Source organism: Arachis stenosperma, chromosome 6 (assembly GCF_014773155.1).
Source record: "Arachis stenosperma cultivar V10309 chromosome 6, arast.V10309.gnm1.PFL2, whole genome shotgun sequence".
Lineage (NCBI taxonomy): Eukaryota > Viridiplantae > Streptophyta > Magnoliopsida > Fabales > Fabaceae > Arachis > Arachis stenosperma.
Genome location: NC_080382.1, coordinates 23,255,898 through 23,281,468, shown reverse-complemented (window position 1 = coordinate 23,281,468; position 25,571 = coordinate 23,255,898). Strand labels below are relative to the sequence as shown.

General features: G+C 37.6%; 4 pseudogenes; 1 reads left to right on the top strand and 3 right to left on the bottom strand.

Annotated features, from left to right (window-relative positions):
- Nucleotides 1-1,218: 1,218 nt before the first annotated feature.
- LOC130933898 (cytochrome b6-like) lies at nt 1,219-1,932 on the bottom strand (annotated as a pseudogene).
- Nucleotides 1,933-3,831: 1,899 nt separating this feature from the next.
- LOC130936258 (photosystem II CP47 reaction center protein-like) lies at nt 3,832-15,928 on the bottom strand (annotated as a pseudogene).
- A 254-nt stretch (nt 15,929-16,182) lies between these two features.
- Nucleotides 16,183-17,791, bottom strand: LOC130933897 (50S ribosomal protein L2, chloroplastic-like; annotated as a pseudogene).
- Nucleotides 17,792-20,767: 2,976 nt separating this feature from the next.
- Nucleotides 20,768-23,949, top strand: LOC130933896 (photosystem I P700 chlorophyll a apoprotein A2-like; annotated as a pseudogene).
- The last annotated feature ends 1,622 nt before the right edge of the window (nt 23,950-25,571 follow it).

Below are 25,571 nucleotides of genomic sequence, written 5' to 3'. Positions count from 1 at the left end.
TTTTGCTTCTGGCGGCAACATGCTAGGGGGTGGTGGTCCAGCTTATGGGGTCAAATCAATACGTTCTAAGAAGAAATATTGGAATCTCTTCGATCTCATAAGTATCATACCAAATCCCATCAATCGAATCGCTTTTTTGAGAAATACAAGACATCTAAGTTATACAAGTAAAGCGATCTATTCCTTGATAAGAAAAAGAAAAAACGTGAATGGTGATTGGATTAATGATAAAATAGAATCCTGGTTCTCGAACAGTGATTCGATTGATGATAAAGAAAGAGAATTCTTGGTTCAGTTCTCTACCTTAACGACAGAAAAAAGGATTGATCAAATTCTATTGAGTCTGACTCATAGTGATCCTTTATCAAAGAATAACTCTGGTTATCAATTTGTTGATTCTCGGATACGTAGATATCAAATGGGCTATATAAAACTCGCATGCCCAGTAACCCATGTGTGGTATTTGAAACGTCTTCCTAGTTATATCGCGAATCTTTTGGATGAACCTCTTAAAGAATTAGAAGGTCTAGTTTACTGCGATGTGTGATTTGATCAAAATTTTTATTGTACAGATTTTGAACAATAAACTGTCATTCCAATCAATTGATTTGGGATGTCCCAGATCTGACGTGTCTCTGGAAGTGAGTAACATGAAACTCAGAATTTTGGGTATAGGGAATATTTCCCATTTAATTGAAAAGGGGAATAGATCTATGGTTTAGTAACAAAGAAATATAAGCTTTACCTCGTAAAAAAGGACCTTTTGTGGGAATTTACTATAATTCCATTATTCCATTTCTTTTCTAAAGAACGGAATTTGTGTTCAAATCAGCAAAAGTATCATGGTTTTCGAAGTTTATCTATCGCATATAGGCTTATATAATAAGGACATCGTGGCATAACCATCGAGGTTAAGTCTGGGCCTAAAAGATCACATGAAATTATACATAAGATAGACAAGCAAATCTCTTATGAATTTAGGGATACTCTTTAAATTTCAATTAAAAATGAAGGAGATTCTCCATTCGAGGGGAGTAGACTACTCAAAAATTTTATACCTCTTTTCTGCGATAATTGAGAAAAGGAGTTCATCAACAATGAAAAGTTGTTGGGTTTTTCTTTAGTGATAACTTGAGTAAAGAGTAAAAATTTTTAGATTATTTGATTCTCCATTTTATAGAATTTGAACGCAGAAATTCATTATTCTTTATTTTGGACTTAATTATTTAAGCCGGATGAAAGGAAACTTTCACGTCCGATTTTGAAAGGGGGAGATCCCATTGATCCATTGGTGGTCACCCTAGCACTTCCCCTTAATAATTCCACGACAGACGATCCTATTCCGGGAATAGCTTCGGGTACTCCTGTTATAATTTTGACTGCCCAATAACCAATTTCGTCCCAAGGTAAGGAATAACCAGTTGCACCAAAAGATGCGGTCAATACAGCCAAAACAACGCTCGTAACCCACGTCAATTCACGAGGTTTTTTAAAACCGCCGGTAAGATACACACGAAATACGTGCAGGATCATCATTAAAACCATCATACTTGCCGACCATCGATGAATAGATCGGATTAACCAACTAAAGTTAGCCTCAGTCATTATATATTAAACCGAAGCAAAAGCCTCAGTAACGGTCGGACGATAATAAAAGGTCATAGCAAACTCCGTTGCTACTTGGACTGAAAAGCAAGTAAGTGTAATTCCTCCTAAACAATAGAATATGTTGACATGAGGAGGGACATATTTACTAGTTATATCATCGGCAATCGCCTGAATCTCAAGACGTTCTTCGAACCAATCATAGACTTTATTGAGATAGGTAAACCAAAGGAACTCCCCCTCTGAGAACCGTATATGAGAATTTCATCTCGTACGGCTCAAACAGAAAAACCCAATACTGGTTATAACGGAAACGGATATGTTAAATTTAAATAATAAAAAGTTTTAAACTTCTTAATTTAATCCTATTATTCCAAATATTATTTGAAGATAAGAAAAATATATAAATCCTTAAATTGATCTGTGCAGGGTTATAATGCCAAAATCTCAAGTCGGCGCACTCGTCTTTATCTTGATCTTTACAGGCCTCTTGAATATTATATTTACTTCATTTTTCTTTGATTTTTTTGTAGAGTGCGACTTTTTTAGTGCCGTCTTCTTTATTATTAGTATTGATAAGAATTCTCTTGTTAAGACCCTATGAACAATTAAACAAAACCTCAGATTCATACCAGAACCACAATGATTCAAAAAACCTTTAATGTCCAAAAATTCCCTGAGTAAGAACTCCTGGATTATCACTTATTCAAGAAATAGATAGGATAGAATGAAAAAAGAAATCAAAAGACATTTTTTTGCTTTGATAAAAAAAAGACAAACAGTGGCAATTTTATTTGAAAGAATCAAAATTTTTTTATTTATTCTAACTTACGTATCTTCTAATAAAAATTTATTAAAGTCCGGTTGCGAGGTCGAAATATTAAGTATGAATCATAGTTCTAATACTTTTTAAAATCTATTTTATATATTCCGTGCTCCAGATACTAGAAAATAATATCTGACGGGGTAAAACCATCTCTATCAAGATGACAGATCCTTTATTTTTGTTCTGTATTTGCAATAAGATCAATTAGAACAAGTCACACACTCATATTCCGGAAATAAAGAAAGAACGAAATTCCACGGTCAAACTACCAAATTCAAAATGAATTGGCCTAGAAATAAAAAACCAAAATGGGTAAATTTACCCCTTTTATTTAAAAAATATATAAATAAAAAAGATAGTTAGTCGGTTCTTATGAATTTAATTCATAGAAATTCCGTCCAGTAAAATGGACGAATTATAAATTTCTAAAATAATAGATAGAAATATAGCAAATAAAGCCATTGCAACACCCATTAAAGGAGTAGTTCCCCACTCCGGAGCTACTTTACCATATTCTGAATTCAACAGTTTCAATAAAGCCCCTACAGTAGTTCGTCTTGGACCAGATCTAGAACTACTCTCAACGGTTTGTGTAGCTATAAATCCTATTTTTTATTCATTGAGATCTGTTGACTTTGTATACCATTTCACTGTAAATATAGGATTTTATCCTATAGATTCATTGTGGTCTTGAAATTTGAGAAAAATGGAAATAGCAACCCTAGTTGCTATCTCTATATCTGGTTTACTTGTAAGTTTTACTGGGTATGCTTTATATACTGCTTTTGGGCAACCCTCTCAACAACTAAGAGATCCATTCGAAGAACACGGAGACTAGTTGAAGTAATGAGCTCCCAATATACCAATATTGGGGCTCATTACTTCAATCGAGATAATGAAAAATCATTTCGTCTTTTTAGTTGGAACTTTAGGGGGTTCTCTTAAAAAGATAGCAAAAAAAATTATTCCTAAAGTCGAGACTAAGAGGAATGTATAAACCAATGCTTCCATAGATTTCATCCTGGTTTACAATTATAGCTTTCATACCTGTTTATTAGATTAGAGTAAAAAAATACAATCATTCAAATCAAGATTAATCAAATTCCCTATGATTTAATTTAAATCACCCCAAACAAAAGTATAGTAAAAAAGAAACAACAAAAAAATAACGTTCTATCCGAATCAGACTATTTGCCTTCTTGTAGTCGGATCGCCCAGTTTTTGGAATGTTCCAAATTCTACTTGAGCATCCAAATCGGGGTCGATGTCAGCAAAAATATCTCGGAACAAAGTTCTAGCACCATGCCAAATGTGCCCGAAAAAGAAGAGAAGAGAAAACGAAGCATGTCCAAAAGTAAACCAACCCCTTGGACTGTTACGAAAAATACCATCTGATTTCAAAGTGGCACGATCTAATTCAAAAATTTCACCCAATTAAGCATGTCTAGCATATTTTTTCACAGTAGCGGGATCACTATAACTGACTCTGTTGAGTTCGTCACCATAGAACTCAACAGTTACACCTACTTGTTCAACACTATACTTCGATTCTGTTCTTCGAAAAGGAACATCGACTCTAACAATTCCGTCTCCGTCTATCAAAATAACTGGAAATGTCTCAAAAAAAGTAGGCATACGCCTTACAAAAAGTTCACGCCCCTCTTTATCTCTAAAGATAGGATGTCCTAACCAACCGACGGCTATTCCATCTCCATTATCCATTGAGCCCGCTCTAAATAAGCCCCCTTTTGCCGGATTATTGCCGATGTAATCATAAAAAGCTAATTTTTTGGGAATTTTAGACCAAGCTTCTGATAAACTTTGATTTTCAGCTAGCCCAGCACTAACTCGTCGATATATTTCTTGTTGGAAGTATCCCTGATCCCATTGATAATGAGTGGGGCCAAATAATTCAATTGGAGTTGTTGCTGAACCATACCACATAGTTCCAGCAACAACAAAAGCTGCAAAAAATACAGCAGCGATACTACTAGAAAGGACGGTTCAATATTTCCCATACGCAATCCTTTGTATAGACGTTGGGGTGGACATACACTAAGATGGAAAAGGCCCGCCAATATGCCCAATGTCCCTGCTGCAATATGATGAGAGGCTATTCCCCCCAGAACAAAAGGATCAAAACCTTCTACACCCCCATGCGGGATTTACGGATTGAATCCTTCCGGTTAGGCCATAAGGATCGGACACCCATATCCCAGGACCATACAATCCTGTTACATGAAATGCGCCAAAACCAAAACAAGCCACCCCTGCAAGAAATAAATGAATTCCAAAGATTTTTGGCAAATCCAAAGAGGGTTTTCCTGTATGTTCATCACAAAAGATTTCTAGATCCCAATAGACCCAATGCCAGATAGCCGCCAAAAAGCACAAGCCCGAAAACACAATATGTGCTCCAGCCACACCTTCATAACTCCAAATACCCAGATTCGGCGTAGTACCTCCTGTGATACTCCAACCGCCCCACGAATTGGTTATTCCTAAACGAGTCATGAAGGGTATAACAAACATACCCTGTCTCCACATTGGGTCAAGAACAGGATCAGAGGGATCAAAAACTGCTAATTCATATAGAGCCATCGAACCGGCCCAACCAGCAACCAGAGCCGTATGCATTATATGGACAGAAAGTAAGCGGCCGGGATCATTTAATACAACAGTATGATGAGCGGATAATTTATACGCTTTTTGGCATTGTTTTTAGGTAGTTTTTAGTAAGTTCAAGCTACTTTTAGGGATGTTTTCATTAGTTTTTATGTTAAATTCACATTTCTGGACTTTACTATGAGTTTGTGTGTTTTTCTGTGATTTCAGGTAATTTCTGGCTGAAATTGAGGGACTTGAGCAAAACTCTGAAAAAGGCTGACAAAAGGACTGCTGATGCTGTTGGAATCTGACCTCCCTGCACTCGAAATGGATTTTCTGGAGCTACAGAACTCCAATTGGCGCGCTCCCAACGGCGTTGGAAAGTAGACATCCAGGGCTTTCCAGAAATATATAATAGTCCATACTTTATTCGGAAATTAACGACGTAACTTGGCGTTGAACGCCAAGTACATGCTGCTGTCTGGAGTTAAACGCCAGAAAAACGTCATGATCCGGAGTTGAACGCCCAAAACACGTCATAACTCAGAGTTCAACTCCAAGAGAAGCCTCAGCTCGTGGATTGATCAAGCTCAGCTCAAGCATACACCAAGTGGGCCCCGGAAGTGGATTTATGCATCAATTACTTACTCATGTAAACCCTAGGAGCTAGTTTATTATAAATAGAACATTTAACTATTGTATTAGACATCTTTTGACAGTTTAATCTCTTGACTGTTTAGCCTTTGATTATTCAGTCTCTTGATCACTCAGGGGGCTGGCCATTCGGCCATGCCTGAACCTTTTACTTATGTATTTTCAACGGTGGAGTTTCTGCACACCATAGTTTAAGGGTGTGGAGCTCTGCTGTACCTCAAGTTTCAATACAATTACTATTACTTTTCATTCAATTCTCAACTTGTTCCTATTCCAAGATATTCATTTGCACCCAAGAACATGATGAATGTGATGATTATGTGACGCTCATTATCATTCTCACCTATGAACGCGCGTGATTGACAACCACCTCCGTTCTACATTCAACCGAGCTTGAATGTGTATCTCTTAGATTCCCCAACAAAATCTTCGTGGTATAAGCTAGATGGATGGCGGCATTCATGAGGATCCGGAAAGTTTAACCTTGTCTGTGGTATTCCGAGTAGGATCCTGGGAATCCGGAAAGTCTCACCTTGTCTGTGGTATTCCGAGTAGGATTCCGGTAATGAATGACTGTGACGTGCTTCAGACTCGCAAGTGCTGGGCGTTAGTGACAGACGCAAAAGAATCAAGGGATTCTATTCCAGCAGGAGCGGGAACCAACCAGTGATTAGCCGTGCTGTGACAGAGCGCGTGAGCGTAGTTTTCACTCGAGGATGGGATGTAGCCTTCGGCCAGTGTGATGCCTCCAGACGATTAGCCATGCGAGTGACAGCGCAGAGGACCATTTTCCAGAGAGGATACAAAGTAGCCATCGTCGAACGGTGAACCCCTATACACAGCTTGCCATGGAAAGGAGTAAGAAGGATTGAGTTGAAGCAATAGGAAAGTAGGCGTTCTTGAGCCATACAGTATCTCCATTCACTTATCTGAAATTCCCACCAATGAATCTGCATAAGTATTCTATCCCTTTTATTATTTCTATTTTATTATTAATTATTCGAAAATCCATAAACCAATTTAATCTGCCTAACTGAGATTTACAAGGTGACCATAGCTTGCTTCATACTAACAATCTCTGTGGGATCGACCCTTACTCACGTAAGGTTTATTACTTGGACGACCCAGTACACTTGCTGGTTAGTTGAACGGAGTTGTGAAAAGAAAGTGCTGAGTTAATGTTTTTGTGCACATACCAAAGAGCTAATATTGTTGATCACAATTTCGTCCACCAAGTTTTTGGCGCCGTTGCCGGGGATTGTTCGAGTTTGGACAACTAACGGTTCATCTTGTTGCTCAGATTAAGTAATTTTCTTTTCAAAAATTTTTTTCAAAATTTTTTTTTATTTTTCGTTTTTCCAAGCTATATTTTCGAAAAAATTAATAAAAATCCAAAAAAATTTTAGAAAATCATAAAAACCAAAAATATTTGTGTTTCTTGTTTGAGTCTTGAGTCAATTTTTAAGTTTGGTGTCAATTGCATGCTTTTAAAAATTTTTCTTGCATTTTTCAAAAATTCCATGCATTCATAGTGTTCTTCATGATCTTCAAGTTGTTCTTGATAAGTTTTCTTGTTTGATCTTGATGTTTTCTTGTTTTGTGTCTTTTCTTGTTTTTCATGTGCATCTTTGCATTCATATTTTACAAGCATTAAAAATTTCTAAGTTTGGTGTCTTGCATGTTTTCTTTGCATCAAAAATTTTTTAAAATTATGTTCTTGATGTTCATCATGATCTTCAAAGTGTTCTTGGTGTTCATCTTGACATTCATAGCATTCTTGCATGCATTCATTGTTTTGATCTAAAAATTTCATGCATTGAGTATTTTTGTTATTTTTCTCTCTCATCATAAAAAATTCAAAAATCAAAAAAATATCTTTTCCTTATTTCCCTCCAAATTTTCGAAATTTTGGGTTGACTTGGTCAAAATTTTTTTAAAATTAGTTGTTTCTTACCAGTCAAGTCAAAAATTTCAATTTTAAAAATCTTATCTTCTCAAAATCTTTTTCAAAAAACTCATATCTTTTCCATTTTTTTTTATTTTCGAAAAATTTTAAAAATTATTTTTCAAAATTCTTTTTCTTATCTTTATATCATATTTTCGAAAATATGCTAACAATTAATGTGATTGATTCAAAAAATTTGAAGTTTGTTACTTTCTTGTTAAGAAAGGTTCAATCTTTAAATTCTAGAATCTTATCTTGTAGTTTCTTGTTAGTTAAGTCATTTTAAAAATTAATTTTTTTTCAAAATATCTTTCTCTTAAAATTTCTATCTTATCTTTTTATCTTATCCTTTTCAAAATTTTATTTTTTTCAAAATTTGATTTCAAAATATCTTATCTAACTTCTTATCTCCTTATCTTTTTAAAATTTAATTTCAATATCTTTTTCAATCAACTAACTAACTTTTTGTTTGTTTCTTATCTTTTTCAAAACCACCTAACTATTTTTCCCTCTCTAATTTTTGAAAATATCTTACCCTTTTTTCAAAAATTCTTTTTTTAATTAATTAATTGTTTCAAATTCTAATTTTAATTTTAATTTTATCTTTAATTTTCGAAAATTACTAACCCCTTTTTCAAAATTAATTTCGAAATCTCCCTTCTCTTTTCTTCTTCTATTTAATTATTTATTTACTAACACTTCTCTTCACCTCTCTTCATCCATAAATCCGAATCCATCTTTCTTCATTCTTCTACCCCCTTCTTCTTCTACTAACATAAAGGAATCTCTAATACTGTAACATAGAGGATTCCTCTTTCTTTGCTTGTTTTCTTCTCTTTCATATGAGCAGGAACAGGGATAAAGGCACTCTTGTTGAAATTGATCCAGAACCTGAAAGGACTTTGAAGAGAAAATTAAGAGAAGCTAAATTACAGCAATCCAGAAATAACCTTTCAGAAATTTTCGAACAAGAGAAAGAGATGGCAGCCGGAAATAATAATAATGCAAGGAGAATGCTTGGTGACTTCACAAAGCCAACGTCCAAGTTTGATGGAAGAAGCATCTCCATTCCTGCCATTGGAGCCAACAACTTTGAGCTGAAACCTTAGCTAGTTGCCTTAATGCAACAAAACTGCAAGTTTTATGGACTTCCATCTGAAGATCCTTATCAGTTTTTAACTGAGTTCTTGCAGATCTGTGAGACTGTAAAGATGAATGGAGTTGATCCTGAAGTCTACAGACTCATGCTTTTCCCTTTTGCTGTAAGAGACAGAGCTAGAATATGGTTGGATTCACAACCCAAGGACAGCCTGGATTTATGGGATAAGCTGGTCACTGCCTTCTTGGATAAATTCTTTCCTCCTCAAAAGCTGAGCAAGCTGAGAGTGGATGTTCAAACCTTCAAACAAAAAGATGGTGAATCCCTCTATGAAGCTTGGGAAAGATACAAGCAGCTGACCAAGAGATGTCCATCTGACATGTTTTCAGAATGGACCATATTAGATATATTCTATTATGGCCTATCTGAATTTTCGAAAATGTCATTGGACCATTCTGCAGGTGGATCTATTCACCTGAAGAAAACGCCTGAAGAGGCTCAAGAACTCATTGACATGGTTGCAAATAACCAGTTCATGTACACTTCTGAGAGGAATTCCGTGAACAATGGGATACCTCAGAAGAAAGGGGTTCTTGAAATTGATACTCTGAATGCCATATTGGCTCAGAACAAAGTGTTGACTCAACAGGTCAACATGATCTCTCAAAATCTGAACGGATGGCAACATGCATCCAATAGTACTAGAGAGGCAGCTTCTGAAGAAGCTTATGATCCTGAGAACCCTGCCATGGCAGAGGTTAATTACATGGGTGAACCTTATGGAAACACTTATAACCCATCATGGAGAAATCATCCAAATTTCTCATGGAAGGATCAACAAAAGCCTCAACAAGGCTTTAACAATGGTGGACGTAATAGGCTGGGCAATAGCAAGCCATATCCATCATCTTCTCAGCAACAGATAGAGAATTCTGAACAAAATACTTCTAATTTAGCCAATGTAGTCTCTGATCTGTCAAAGGCCACTTTCAGTTTCATGAGTGAAACAAGATCCTCCATTAGAAATCTGGAGGCACAAGTGGGCCAGCTGAGTAAGAAAGTCATTGGAACTCCTCCCAGTATTCTCCCAAGCAACACAGAAGAGAATCCCAAAGGAGAGTGCAAAGCCATTAACATAGTCAATATGGCCGAATGCACAAGGGAGGAGGAGGACGAAAATCCTAGTGAGAAAGACCTCCTGGGACGTCCCTCAAGCAAGAAGGAGCTTCCTATTAAAGATCCAAAGGAATCTGAGGCTCATATAGAGACCATAGAGATTCCATTAAATATCCTTCTGCCATTCATGAGCTCTGAAGACTATTCTTCCTCAGAAGAGGATGAAGATGTAACTGGAGAGCAAGTTACTCAATATTTATGAGCTATCATGAAGCTGAATGCCAAGTTGTTTGGTAATGAGACTTGGGAAAGTGAACCTCCCTTGCTCATCAATGAACTGGATACTTGGATTCAGAAAATTCTACCTCAAAAGAAACAAGATCCTGGCAAGTTCTTAATACCTTGTACCATAGGCACCATGATCTTTGAAAAAGCTCTGTGTGATCTGGGGTCAGGGATAAATCTTATGCCACTCTCTGTAATGGAGAAACTGGGGATCATTGAGGTACAACCTGCCTTGTTCTCATTACAACTGGCAGACAAGTCATTGAGACAAGCCTATGGAATAGTAGAGGACGTGTTAGTAAAGGTTAAAGGCCTTTACATCCCTGCTGATTTCATAATCTTAGACACTAGGAAGGAAGAGGATGATTGCATCATCCTTGGAAGACCTTTCCTAGCCACAGCAGGAGCTGTGATAGATGTCAACAGAGGTGAATTAGTCCTTCAATTGAATGGGGACTACCTTGTGTTTAAGGCGCATGGCCATCCCTCTGTGACAAAAGAGAGTAAGCATGAAGAGCTTCTCTCAGTTCAGAGTCAAGAAGAGCCCACACAGTCAAACTCTAAGTTTGGTGTTGTGAGGCCACAACCAAACTTTAAGTTTGGTGTTAAGACCCCATATCCAAACTCTAAGTTTGGTGTTGGCAACTATACAACATTGACCTGATCACCTTGTGGCTCCATGAGAGCCACTGTCAAGCTATTGACATTAAAGAAGCGCTTGTTGGGAGGCAACCCAATTTTATTTATCTAATTCTTATTTTTATTTTTATTATAGTTATTTTGTGTTTTATTAGGTACATGATCATGAGGAGTCACGAAAAAATCATAAAAATTAAAAACAGAATCAAAAACAGCAGAAGAAAAAATTTACACCCTGGAGGACGCACAGACTGGCGTTCAACGCCAGTAAAATGCATCTGGCTGGCGTTCAACGCCAGAACAGAGCATCATTCTGGCGCTGAACGCCAGAAACAAGCAACATTCTGGCGCTGAACGCCAGGAATGTGCCTAGAGAGGAAAAACTGGCGCTGAACGCCAGTAACAAGCATGAAACTGGCGTTCAACGCCAGAAACATGCTTTACATGGGCGTTGAACGCCCAGAATGTGCACCAATGGGCGTTTAAACGCCAGAATGGTGTGCAAAGGCATTTTACATGCCTATTTGGTGCAGGGATGGAATTCCTTGACACCTCAGGACCTGTGGACCCCACAGGATCACCTCAGGATCTGTGGACCCCACAGGATCCCCACCTAACATATTCCCACCTTACCTCCTAAATCCTATTTTTGTGATTTCTCTTCCCCATGTCACACTTCCCAACAACTTCAATCTCTGAATCTCTCTTCCCAATAAACACTCTTTCCCAAATCCCTTCACAATTCACATCCACCCACTCTTCCCCAAAAACCCCACCTACCTCCAAAAATTCAAAACCAATTTCCCACCCATTCCCACCCTAAATGACCGAACACACCCTCCCCCCTCTCCCTATAAATACCATTCCATTCTACTTCATTTTCACACAACACAACCCCTTCTTCTTCACCTAGGCCGAACCTACCTCTCTCCCTCTCTACCATACTTTCTTCTTCTTCTTCTTCTTCTTCTATTCTTTCTTCTCTTGCTCGAGGGCAAGCAATATTTTAAGATTGGTGTGGTAAAAGCATAAAGCTTTTTGTTTTTCCATTACCATCAATGGCACCTAAGGCCGGAGTATCCTCAAAAAAAGGAAAAGGGAAGACAAAAGCTTCCACCTCCGAGTCATGGGAGATGGAAAGATTCATCTCCAAGAGCCATCAAGACCACTTCTATGATGTTGTGGCAAAGAAGAAGGTGATCCCTGAGGTCCCTTTCAAGCTCAAGAAAAATGAGTATCCGGAGATCCGACATGAAGTCCGAAGAAGAGGTTGGGAAGTCTTAACCAACCCCATGCAACAAGTCGGAATCTTAATGGTTCAAGAGTTCTATGCCAATGCATGGATCACTAGGAACCATGATCAAAGTATGAACCCGAGTCCAAAGAATTATCTCACAATGGTTCGGGGGAAATACTTGGATTTTAGTCCGGAAAATGTGAGGTTGGCGTCTCACTTGCCCATGATGCAAGGAGATGAACGCCCCTACACTAGAAGGGTCAACTTTGATCAAAGGTTGGACCAAGTCCTTATGGACATTTGTGTGGAAGGAGCTCAATGGAAGAGAGACTCCAAAGGCAAGCCAGTCCAACTAAGAAGACTGGACCTCAAGCCTGTGGCTAGAGGATGGTTGGAGTTCATTCAACGCTCTATCATTCCTACTAGTAACCGATCTGAAGTTACTGTGGATCGGGCCATCATGATTCATGGCATCATGATTGGAGAGGAAGTAGAAGTTCATGAGGTCATCTCCAATGAAATCTACAAAATAGCCGACAAGCCTTCCCCCATGGCACGGCTAGCTTTTCCTCACCTTATCTGCCATCTATGTTACTCAGCTGGAGTTATCATAGAAGGAGACATCCTCATAGAAGAGGATAAGCCCATCACCAAGAAGAGGATAGAGCAAGCAAGAGAGACCCTTCACGGTTCTCAAGAGATGCATGAGGAAGCTCATCATCAAGAAATCCCTGAGATGCCTCAAGGGATGCACTTTTCTCCCAACAACTATTGGGAACAACTCAACACTTCCTTAGAAGGTTTGAGCCATAATGTTGAACAATTAAGGGTGGAACATCATGAGCACTCCATCATTCTCCAAGAAATAAGAGAAGATCAAAGTGCAATGAGGGAGGAGCAACAAAGGCAAGGTAGGGACATAGAAGAGCTTAAGGACATTGTTGGACCTTCAAGAAGAAGACGCCACTAGAGGTGGATTCATTCCTTGTTCTTTATTTCTTTCTGTTTTTCGGTTTTTGATGTTGTGTTTATCTATGTTTTGTGTCTTTATTTCATGATCATTAGTATGTAACCATGCCTTAAAGCTATGAATAAAATCCATTAATCCTTCACCTCTCTTAAATGAAAAATGTTTTAATTCAAAAGAACAAGAAGTACATGAATTTCGAATTTATCCTTGAATTTAATTTAATTATATTGATGTGGTGACAATACTTTTTGTTTTCTGAATGAATGCTTGAACAGTACATATGTCTTTTGATCTTGTTGTTTATGAATGTTAAAACTGTTGGCTCTTGAAAGAATGATGAACAAAGAGAAATGTTATTGATGATCTGAAAAATCATGAAATTGATTCTTGAAGCAAGAAAAAGCAGTGAATGGCGAAAAAAAAAATTGGCGAAAAAAAGAAAAAAAAATAGAAAAGAAAAAGAAAAAGCAAGCAGAAAAAGCCAGTAGCCCTTAAAACCAAAAGGCAAGGGTAAAAAGGATCCAAGGCTTTGAGCATCAATGGATAGGAGGGCCCAAGGAAATAAAATCCAGGCCTAAGCGGCTAAATCAAGCTGTCCCTAACCATGTGCTTGTGTCATGAAGATCCAAGTGAAAAGCTTGAGACTGAGTGGTTAAAGTCATGATCCAAAGCAAAAAGAGTGTGCTTAAGAGCTCTGGACACCTCTAACTGGGGACTCTAGCAAAGCTAAAGTCACAATCTGAAAAGGTTCACCCAGTTTTGTGTCTGTGGTATTTGTGTATCCGGTGGTAATACTGGAAAACAAAATGCTTAGGGCCACGGCCAAGACTCATAAGTAGCTGTGTTCAAGAATCAACATGCTTAACTAGGAAAATCAATAACACTATCCAAAATTCTAAGTTCCTAGAGAAGCCAATCATTCTAAACTACAAAGGAAAAAGTGAGATGCCAAAACTGTTCAGAAGCAAAAAGCTAAAAGTCCCGCTCATCTAATTATAATTAATATTCATTGATATTCTGGAATTTATAGTATATTCTCTTCTTTTTATCCTATTTGATTTTCAGTTGCTTGGGGACAAGCAACAATTTAAGTTTGGTGTTGTGATGAGCGGATAATTTATACGCTTTTTGGCATTGTTTTTAGGTAGTTTTTAGTAAGTTCAAGCTACTTTTAGGGATGTTTTCATTAGTTTTTATGTTAAATTCACATTTTTGGACTTTACTATGAGTTTTTGTGTTTTTCTGTGATTTCAGGTAATTTCTGGCTGAAATTGAGGGACTTGAGCAAAACTCTGAAAAAGACTGACAAAAGGACTGCTGATGCTGTTGGAATCTGACCTCCCTGCACTCGAAATGGATTTTCTGGAGCTACAGAACTCCAATTGGCGCGCTCTCAACGGCTTTGAAAAGTAGACATCCAGGGCTTTCCAGCAATATATAATAGTCCATACTTTATTCGGAAATTGACGACGTAACCTGGCGTTGAACGCCAAGTACATGCTGCTGTCTGGAGTTAAACGCCAGAAAAACGTCATGATCCGGAGTTGAACGCCCAAAACACGTCATAACTCAGAGTTCAACTCCAAGAGAAGCCTCAGGTCGTGGATTGATAAAGCTCAGCCCAAGCATACACCAAGTGGGCCCCGGAAGTGGATTTATGCATCAATTACTTACTCATGTAAACCCTAGGAGCTAGTTTATTATAAATAGAACATTTAACTATTGTATTAGACATCTTTTGACAGTTTAATCTCTTGACTGTTTAGCCTTTGATTATTCGGTCACTTGATCACTCAGGGGGCTGGCCATTCGGCCATGCCTGAACCTTTTACTTATGTATTTTCAACGGTGGAGTTTCTGCACACCATAGTTTAAGGGTGTGGAGCTCTGCTGTACCTCAAGTTTCAATACAATTACTATTACTTTTCATTCAATTCTCAACTTGTTCTTATTCCAAGATATTCATTCGCACCCAAGAACATGATGAATGTGATGATTATGTGACGCTCATTATCATTCTCACTTATGAACGCGCGTCATTGACAACCACCTCCGTTCTACATGCAACCGAGCTTGAATGTGTATCTCTTAGATTCCCCAACAGAATTTTCGTGGTATAAGCTAGATGGATGGCGGCATTCATGAGGATCCGGAAAGTCTAACGTTGTCTGTGGTATTCCGAATAAGATCCTGGGAATCCGGAAAGTCTCACCTTGTCTGTGGTATTCCGAGTAGGATTCCGGTAATGAATGACTGTGACGTGCTTCAGACTCGCAAGTGCTGGGCGTTAGTGACAGACGCAAAAGAATCAAGGGATTCTATTCCAGCAGGAGCGGGAACCAACCAGTGATTAGCCGTGCTGTGACAGAGCGCGTGAGCGTAGTTTTCACTCGAGGATGGGATGTAGCCTTCGGCCAGTGTGATGCCTCCAGACGATTAGCCATGCGTGTGACAGCGCAGAGGACCATTTTCCAGAGAGGATACAAAGTAGCCATCGTCGAACGGTGAACCCCTATACACAGCTTGCCATGGAAAGGAGTAAGAAGGATTGAGTTGAAGCAATAGGAAAGTAGGCGTTCTTGAGCCATACAGTATCTCCATTCACTTATCTGAAATTCCCACCAATGAATCTGCATAAGTATTCTATCCCTTTTATTATTTCTATTTTATTATTAATTATTCGAAAATCCATAAACCAATTTAATCTGCCTAACTGAGATTTACAAGGTGACCATAGCTTGCTTCATACCAACAATCTCTGTGGGATCGACCCTTACTCACGTAAGGTTTATTACTTGGACGACCCAGTACACTTGCTGGTTAGTTGAACGGAGTTGTGAAAAGAAAGTGCTGAGTTAATGTTTTTGTGCACATACCAAAGAGCTAATATTGTTGATCACAATTTCGTCCACCACAGTATGAACATGATACCAAGGCAAACCCATGAGAATACCCCTCTTTTTTTTTCAGCAAAAAATAGACACTATGTAACTTTATTGCACTAGAAAAAAGATACTAAAAAATATACTATGGAACCCCATTTGCAGTCAATTATATCTGGTAAAGGATTTATATTTGTTCTAGGTTTTTAGGAAAAATGGAACAATTCTATTCAGTAGGAACAAAAAGAAGTGGATCTATTTTATTCTATATCCGATAAATAACAATACGGTGACGAAGAATCAAATTATCACTATATTTATTCCTTTTTCTACTTCTTCTTCCAAGTGCAGGATAACCCCAAGGAGTTGCGGGTTTTTTTCTACCAATTGGGGCCCTCCCTTCACCACCCCCATGGGGATGATCTACAGGGTTCATAACTACTCCTCTTACTACAGGACGCTTACCTAGCCAACATTTAGATCCGGCTCTACCCAAAGTTTTCTGGTTTACCCCAACATTTTCCACTTGTCCGACTGTTGCTGAGCAGTTTTTGGATATCAAATGGACCTCCCCAGAAGGTAATTTTAATGTGGCCGATTTTTCCTCTTTTGCAATCAGTTTCGCTACAGCACCTGCTGCTCTAGCTAATTGTCCACCCTTTCCGAGTGTGATTTCTATGTTATGTATGGCGGTGCTTAAGGGCATATCGGTTGAAGTGGATTCTTCTTTTTTTTTGATCAATCAAAACCCCTTCCCAAACTGTACAAGCTTCTTCCAAAGCATACGGCTTTCTGGATGTAGATGATGATATCTATACAGATGGATCTTATATATATCACATAATGAAGTACTGCATGAGTGGATATATAGGAATCCAAATCCGCCAAATCACTCATGTTATGATCGTCTACATCCTAGGTCTTCCTGTTCCTTTATCTGGCTTATGTTCTTCATGTAGCATTCAAACCGAATGACTCTATGAAATTACGTCGCTACTTACGCATAGTTCGGTAACGTAGGAGACATCTCTATTTTTCCCCCGGGGAATCCAATCCTTAGAATTACCACTGCTTAGCTTTCAATTCGCCTTTGACCATCAAATGAAATGTGAATAACCCGCCCCCCTCTTTGAAACAAGGGGCGCCTCTGGTTCTGTCAGTGCTTGAAACAATTTTATCTTCTCCATATTACTATATCTCTAGAGCCAATAATTTTATATGAGGAACTACTGAACTCAATCACTTGCTGCCGTTACTCTTCAGTTTTCTGTTGAGGTCTATCCTGTGGAGGTACTCAAATTGGATCAGTGATCGATTTCTAGGTTTCGCCGTAAACCTAATTGGTTACTTCTAATTACGTAAATCAATAGTTCAAACCGCACTCAAAGGTAAGGCATTTCCCATTTTAATAGGAACTTCTGTACCAGAAATAATGGTATCTCCAATTATAGCCCCTCTGGGGTGTAAAATATATCTTTTCTCACCATCCCCATAGTGTATGAGACAGATGTATGCATTTCGATTAGGGTCGTATTCTATGGTTACGATTCTACCATATATGTCTTTTTCATTCCGGCAAAAATCGATTTTACTGTATAGACGCTTATGACCTCCCCCTCTATGCCCTGCGGTAATGATTCCTCTGGCATTATGGCCTTTACCACAACGATGCTGTCCATAGATCAAATTATTTCGTGGATTGGATTTGACTTGACTGTCTACGGCTCCATTGCGTATGCTCGGAGTAGAATTTTTGTATAAATGTATCGCTATGCTATTAAGTATTTTGATTTAAGTTCATTTCTTTCTAAGAGGTGGAATAGAATAACTCAGTTGAAGCGTAATGATCATACATTTATAATGCATTGTATGTCCCATAATAGGTCGCATTCTTCTACCCTTTACCGGTAGTCGATGACTATTCATAGCTATTACCTTGACACCAAAGAAGAGTTCGACCCAATGCTTTATTTCTGTCCTAGTTGATCCCGATTCGACATTAGAAGTATATTGATTTTTTACCAATAACCGAATATCTTTGTTTGTATATACTGCATTTTTTATTCCATTTATATTTGATTCCATTCATAAATAGATTTTCTTCCCTATGAGTTCTAGTCTCAATAAGAATACTAGTTTTTACTGTTCATATGTTATGATTTGAATATATCACACCAATTCGTTATGTATGGATGATGAGATTCCATTGATACAGAGCCAATCGTTCTTTTTTCTCTGACAGATGGTTAGAACTGTATCTGGGTTCGAATCCTACTGAGAGGTCTACTAGAGATCAGAAATTGCTGAAGAAAGAACAAGATGTTTCTTTTGTTCTTTCTGGGTGATCGGAAAGTAAAGAAATGGTTAATATATTCAAGATAATTATGTATTTACAAAATACTGTCTCAATTCATCCTATTTCATCAGATCCGGGATGGTATATGGTTTTGAAGGATGAACTAGACAGTTCCAATAAGATTTCATTCTTGAACAAAAATCTGATTGATTTTCTGTTGACTAATAGTTCGAGTAAGTCTTGAATGAGCCCCCCGAAAGCTTGATGTAAATAAACGAATTTTTGTCCTACGTTTTCGAGCTATATATCCTCGTTTAATTCTGGTCATTGAGTAAATGATACTTTGATGAATAACAATTTGATTTTTTTCTTTCAGTTATTCTTTTTTCCTGCCCAGTCTATTAATAACAAAAATGGATTCTTCCAATGTATAAAGTAAGAATTTCAATGGCTTTTGCTACTATAACCTTCCTAACCACCATTTTTTGCTTTTTATTTAAAAGCGTTTAACATATCCATATGAAAGTGTATTGAATTGAGAAAAAACATAGTAAATAAAATAGAAATAGATAAAGAAATGGTGGGTTCCATCGTTTCTATGATTACTTTTTAAACGGCGAGATCCTCTCTATACACCGGAGCCCCTTCCCGGATTTCATTCATATTATTAACTTGTACAGTTTACACTCTTTGGCTCTACCCATGAAATATCCAGTAAAATAGGTCTTTCACAACGAAATCTAGCTATAAAGTAACGGTATTTAAGTATGCATATTAGTTGGGTAGCTGTAGTTTCGCTTGGTGGGCTGGAAATGCCCGACTTATTAATTTATCCGGTAAACTACTGGGAGCTCATGTAGCCCATGCCGGATTAATAGTATTCTGGGCCGGAGTAATGAACCTATTTGAAGTGGCTCATTTCGTACTCGAGAAGCCCATGTATGAGCAAGGCTTAATTTTACTTCCCCATCTAGCAACTCTAGGTTAGGGGGTTGGTCCTGGGGGGAGGTTATAGACACCTTTTCATACTTTGTGTCCGGAGTACTTCACTTAATTTCCTCTGCAGTATTGGGCTTTGGTGGTATTTATCATGCACTTCTTGGACCTGAGACTCTTGAAGAATCTTTTCCATTCTTCGGTTATGTATGGAAAGATAGAAATAAAATGACTATAATTTTAGGTATTCACTTAATCTTGTTAGGCATAGGTGCTTTTCTTCTAGTATTCAAGGCTCTTTATTTTAGGGGTATATATGATACCTGGGCTCCGGGAGGGGGGATGTAAGAAAAATTACCAACTTGACCCTTAGTCCAAGTATTATATTTGGTTATTTACTAAAATCACCTTTTGGAGGAGAGGGATGGATTGTTAGTGTGGACGATTTGGAAGATATAATTGGGGGGCATGTATGGTTGGGTTCGATTTGTATACTTGGTGGAATTTGGCATATTTTAACCAAACCTTTTGCGTGGGCTCGGCGTGCACTTGTATGGTCCGGAGAAGCTTATTTGTCTTATAGTTTAGGTGCTTTATCTGTTTTTGGCTTTATTGCTTGTTGCTTTGTCTGGTTTAATAATACTGCTTATCCGAGTGAATTTTATGGGCCCACTGGTCCAGAAGCTTCTCAAGCTCAAGCATTTACTTTTCTAGTTAGAGACCAACGTCTTGGGGCTAATGTAGGATCCGCTCAGAGACCTACCGGTTTAGGTAAATATTTAATGCGTTCCCCGACCAGAGAAGTAAACAAAGAAAAAAAAAGAAATAATTAGAATACAATTCTTTTGTTTCTTTAATATTTTTTAATTACTAAAAAAAATTGCATCTTTCGAATTTATTCTTTCAATCTCGACGATTTACAATAAATAGGTTATTATGATTTCGGGTAAGCCGCTATGGTGAAATTGGTAGACACGCTGCTCTTAGGAAGCAGTGCTAGAGCATCTCGGTTCGAGTCCGAGTTGCGGCATGGCATCTTTTACTCTAAAAGAGTAAGTCCTAAAATGAATTCAATTTCTGATTTATCTTCCTAGTATTAGTTATTGGGACACCTTATTTTTATGATATTTTCAACTTTAGAGCATATATTAACTCATATATCGTTTTCGGTCGTATCAATTGTAATTTTAACTCATTTGATAACTCTATTAGTCAATAAAATCTTAGGATTTCATGATTTGTCCAAAAATGGTATGATAATAAGCTTTTTCTGTATAACGGGATTGTTAATTACTCGTTGGATTTTGTCGGGCCATTTACCATTTAGTGATTTATATGAATCATTAATCTTTCTTTCCTAGGGTTTTTCTATTTTTCATATAGTTTTTTGTTTTAAAAAGCATAAAAATGATTTAAGTGTAATAATCGCACCGAGTGTTATTTTTACCCAAGGCTTTGCTGCTTCGGGTGTTTTAACCGAAATCCATCAATCTGCAATATTAGTACCCACTTTACAATCTCATTGGTTAATGATGCACGTAAGTATGATGATATTTGGCTATGCAGCTCTTTTATGTGGATCGTTATTATCTGTAGGAATTTTAGTTATTACATTTGGAGAAGTCATACAAATTTTGGGTAAAAGCAATAATTTGTATTTTTTAAATGAAATGGCTGGGGAGAGGGAAGGTTCCCTTTTTTTAGTTTTAGGGTACTTCGGGAAACAGATCCAGTGGAGACGAGATGGGGCCTGTAACTCAGAGGATTAGAGCACGTGGCTACGAACCACGGTGTCGGAGGTTCGAATCCCTCCTCGCCCACAACCAGCCAAAAAGGTAAGGACCCTTACCTCTGGGGGTAAGAAAATCATGATCGGGCTAGCGGACCCAAAGCTATGGAACTTGGGTGTGGGTATTTTGTCGAAATGGAATGGCCTTACCTTACTGTTTTCTTAAAAAAGAAACAAAATTTTCGTAAATGGTGGATATTTCTAAATAAAAAAAAGTATGTCCTAAGCTTTAACTTTTAATCCGCATATTTTTACCCTTCGTAATTCTTTCTTAGCCAGGCTTGTGCAGAATAGCAGAACAAGTAAAGTATTTGTAGCATAGCAAAAACAAAAATGCCTTCCTCATCATTAATATGTTTGCTCGCGGCAATTGTAGCCTCTCGGGAGAATTGATGACTACATCAAAGATGCACTTGCTATTGCTAATACTAGTACATCAGAGAATTCTGAATTGGTTAGTTTAAATAGCCCCGGACTGTGGAACAAGGGAGTATCCCGAACCTACACCGAGGTATTGACGGCGATTCTCAAATATCGCAGAACCGAACGGGATACGATGAGATAGAATGCAATAGAGACAAACAAAAGACAGGAGGAACGGGTTACCTACTTTTAACGGTCAAAGCAAACCCAACCCTTTCATTTCGAATTCTTTATGCATCATTCTCATACCTGTCGCAGCTTCGAATAGATCATATATTAATTCTCTTTCTCTAAAAATATAGAAGAAAGGGGTTTGTGCACCAATATCCGCCATAAAAGGTCCCAGCCATAATAGGTGAGAAGCTATACGACTCAATTCCAACATAATTACTCGAATATAGCTGGCTCTTTGGGGTACTTGAATATTTTCCAACTGTTCTGGTCCGTTTACGGTTATTGCTTCTGTGAACATCGTAGCTAAATAATCTCAACGTGTTACATAAGGCAGATATTGTATAATTGTTCGATTTTCCGCAATTTTTCCATCCCTCTATGTAAATAACCCAATAATGGTTCACAATCAATAACATCCTCACCATCTAGAGTAACAATAAGTCGAAGAACACCATGCATTGATGGGTGGTGAGGTCCCATATTGACTACCATGAGATCTTTTCTTTTAGCTGTCCCATTCATAGGTTTTTCCTCGATTTATTCTTCCATGAATTTCGAAAGAAAAAAAATTAATCAAGATTCAAGACCTAAAAAATCGAATAATTCAAAATGACTCTTCAAATTCAATTAACGAATTATTGACTCCCGAATATCCAATTGATTTATTAATTTGTTATAGCGTATTCTATTTTTATTTGACAAATAAGATAGTAGCCGTTGTCGTTTTCCCAAAATTTTTTGTAAACCTCTTTGAGATAAATAATCTTTTCGGTGCAATTCCAAATGTGCGGTAAGTCTTCGTATCTTATTGGTGAAATTTAATACTTGAAATTCAACCGAGCCGGGGTTTTTTTCTTTTTTTTCTTGTGAAAATCCTGGTAGAAATAAATTTTTTACCATAAGTTAAAAGCGTTCTTCTCCTCCTTCCATATTTTATAGATATCTTGTTTGATCTGTAATAGTAATGATACTAATTTAAAATTAGGTATTTTGTATATACAATAATCTAAATTTCCTTAACATTTTGCGATTCTGATGTCAAATCATACTATATTTCTGTAAAAAAAAATGGTCGATTTAAAAAATAAAATACTAATTATATATATAATTATATAGATAAAAGTAGATATAAGATGATAAGACGATTTTTTCGAATCCCGTCTTAATCATCATTTGTCAGGACTATTCGGAGTCAGTTCCTTGGCTTGGACAGGACATTTAGTTCATGTCGCTATTCCAGGAGCTAGAGGGGAATACGTTCGATGGAATAATTTTTTAGGTGTATTGCCACATCCTCAAGGATTAGGTCCACTTTTTACAGGCCAGTGGAATCTTTATGCTCAAAACCCAGATTCCATTAGTCATTTATTTGGTACCCCTCAGGGAGCAGGAACTGCCATTCTGACACTTCTTGGGGGATTCCATCCATAAACGCAAAGCTTATGGCTGACCGATATTGCGCACCATCATTTAGCTATTGCAATTCTTTTCCTGATAGCTGGTCACATGTATAGAACCAACTTCGGGATTGGCCACAGTATAAAAGAGATCTTAGAAGCACACATTCCTCCAGGGGGTAGATTGGGGCGTGGACATAAGGGTCTTTATGACACAATCAATAATTCACTTCATTTTCAATTAGGTCTTGCTCTAGCCTCTTTAGGAGTTATTACTTCCTTGGTAGCTCAACACATGTACTCTTTACCTGCTTATGCGTTTATAGCGCAAGATTTTACTACTCAAGCGGCGTTATATACTCATCATCAATACATCGCAGGATTCATTATGACAGGAGCTTTTGCTCATGGAGCTATATTTTTTATTAGAGATTACAATCCAGAACAAAACGAGGATAATGTATTGGCAAGAATGTTAGACCACAAAGAAGCTATAATATCGCATTTAAGTTGGGCCAGCCTGTTTCTGGGGTTCCATACTTTGGGACTTTATGTCCATAATGATGTCATGCTTGCTTTTGGCACTCCGGAAAAACAAATCTTGATCGAACCCATACTTGCCCAATGGATACAATCTGCGCATGGTAAAACTTCATACGGCTTCGATGTACTATTATCTTCAACGAATAGTCCGGCGTTCAATGCGGGGCGAAGCATATGGTTGCCCGGTTGGTTAAATGCTATAAATGAGAGTAGTAATTCTCTATTCTTAACAATAGGACCCAGAGATTTCTTAGTTCATCATGCTATTGCTCTAGGTTTACATACAACTATATTGATCTTAGTAAAAGGTACTTTGGATGCACGTGGTTTCAAGTTAATGCCAGATAAAAAAGATTTTGGTTATAGTTTTCCTTGCGATGGTCCAGGACAAGGTGGTACTTGTGATATTTCGGCTTGGGACGCATTTTATTTGGCAGTTTTCTGGATGTTATTCTCGCGGACCAGAATAAAAAAAATACGAGTTTGGTGTATTAAAAAGCTTGTATCCATAGAACATCTGCCGTAACATGGATAATGAATAAATAGGAGTTAATATAATTCTAATTGTGTTTAAAAAAATTATTAGTATTTTTGTCATTAAAAGATATTTTTGACTGGTTAGTATTCCAAAAAAAATCATCAATTCTGCAACAAAACCGCTCATGCCTGGCAATGCAAGAGAAGCCATTGATAAGATACTGAAAACTGTGAATATTTTGGGCATTGGGATAGCCATTCCACCCATTTGGTCAAGATAAAGAAGATGTAGTCTATCATAACCTGTTCCCGCCAAGAAAAAAAGCGCAGCACCAATAAATCCATGAGAGATAATTTGTAAAATGGCCCCGTTGAGCCCCGTATCACTTATAGAACCAATTCCAATAATTATGAAACCCATATGAGATATTGAGGAATAAGCTATTCTTTTCTTTAAATTACGTTGACCAAGAGATGTTGAAGCTGCATAGATTATTTGAATTGAACCTAATAACATTAACCAGGGGGAAAATATGGAATGAGCGTGAGGTAATAATTCCATATTAATTCGAACCAATCCATATGCGCCCATTTTTAATAAGATTCCGGCTAAAAGCATACAAGTGCTGTAATGTGCCTCTCCGTGGGTGTCCGGTAACCATGTATGTAAGGGTATAATCGGCAATTTTACAGCAAAAGTAAAAAGAAATCCCATATAAAATATTATTTCGAGCACCCCAGGATACGATTGATTAGTTAATGTTTCAAAATTTAATGTCGGTTCATTAGAACTATATAAACCGATACCTAGAATTCCCATTAATAAAAAAATAGAGCTTCCCGCAGTGTATAAAATAAACTTTGTAGCTGAATACAAACGTTTCTTTCCCCCTACATGGATAAAAGTATATAAACTGGAATTAATTCCAATTCCCACATGATGAAAAAAAGTAAAATGTCTTGACAAGAAAAAGGTCCTATTTGACCGCTGTACATTGCTAGCATCAGGAAATGGAATAATCGGGATTCTCGAGTAACCGGTTGAGCCGCTAAAGTAGTTGGTACAGGAAATTGTGATCATTAATGGCGCCATCAACATGGTACGCTCAATTGAAATCTCAACTCTTTATCACAATTTCGCACAACTAACCAGCAAGTGCACTGGGTCGTCCAAGTAATAAACCTTACGCGAGTAAGGGTCGATTCCACAGAGATTGTTGGTATGAAGCAAGCTATGGTCATCTTGTAAATCTCAGTCAGGAAGATTCAAATGGGTATGGGTGATATATGAATAAAGCATAAAGATAGAGATACTTATGTAATTCATTGGTGAGAATTTCAGATAAGCGAATGGAGATGCTTTGTCCCTTCCGTCTCTCTGCTTTCCTACTGTCTTCATCCAATCCTTCTTACTCCTTTCCATGGCAAGCTGTATGTTGGGCATCACCGTTGTCAGTGGCTACAATCCCGTCCTCTCAGTGAAAATGTTCAACGCACCCTGTCATGGCACGGCTAATCATCTGTCGGTTCTCAATCAGGTTGGAATAGAATCCATTGATTCTTTTGCGTCTGTCACTAACTCCCAGCCTTCAGGAGTTTGAAGCTCGTCACAGTCATTCAATCATTGAATCCTACTCAGAATACCACAGACAAGGTTTAGACCTTCCGGAT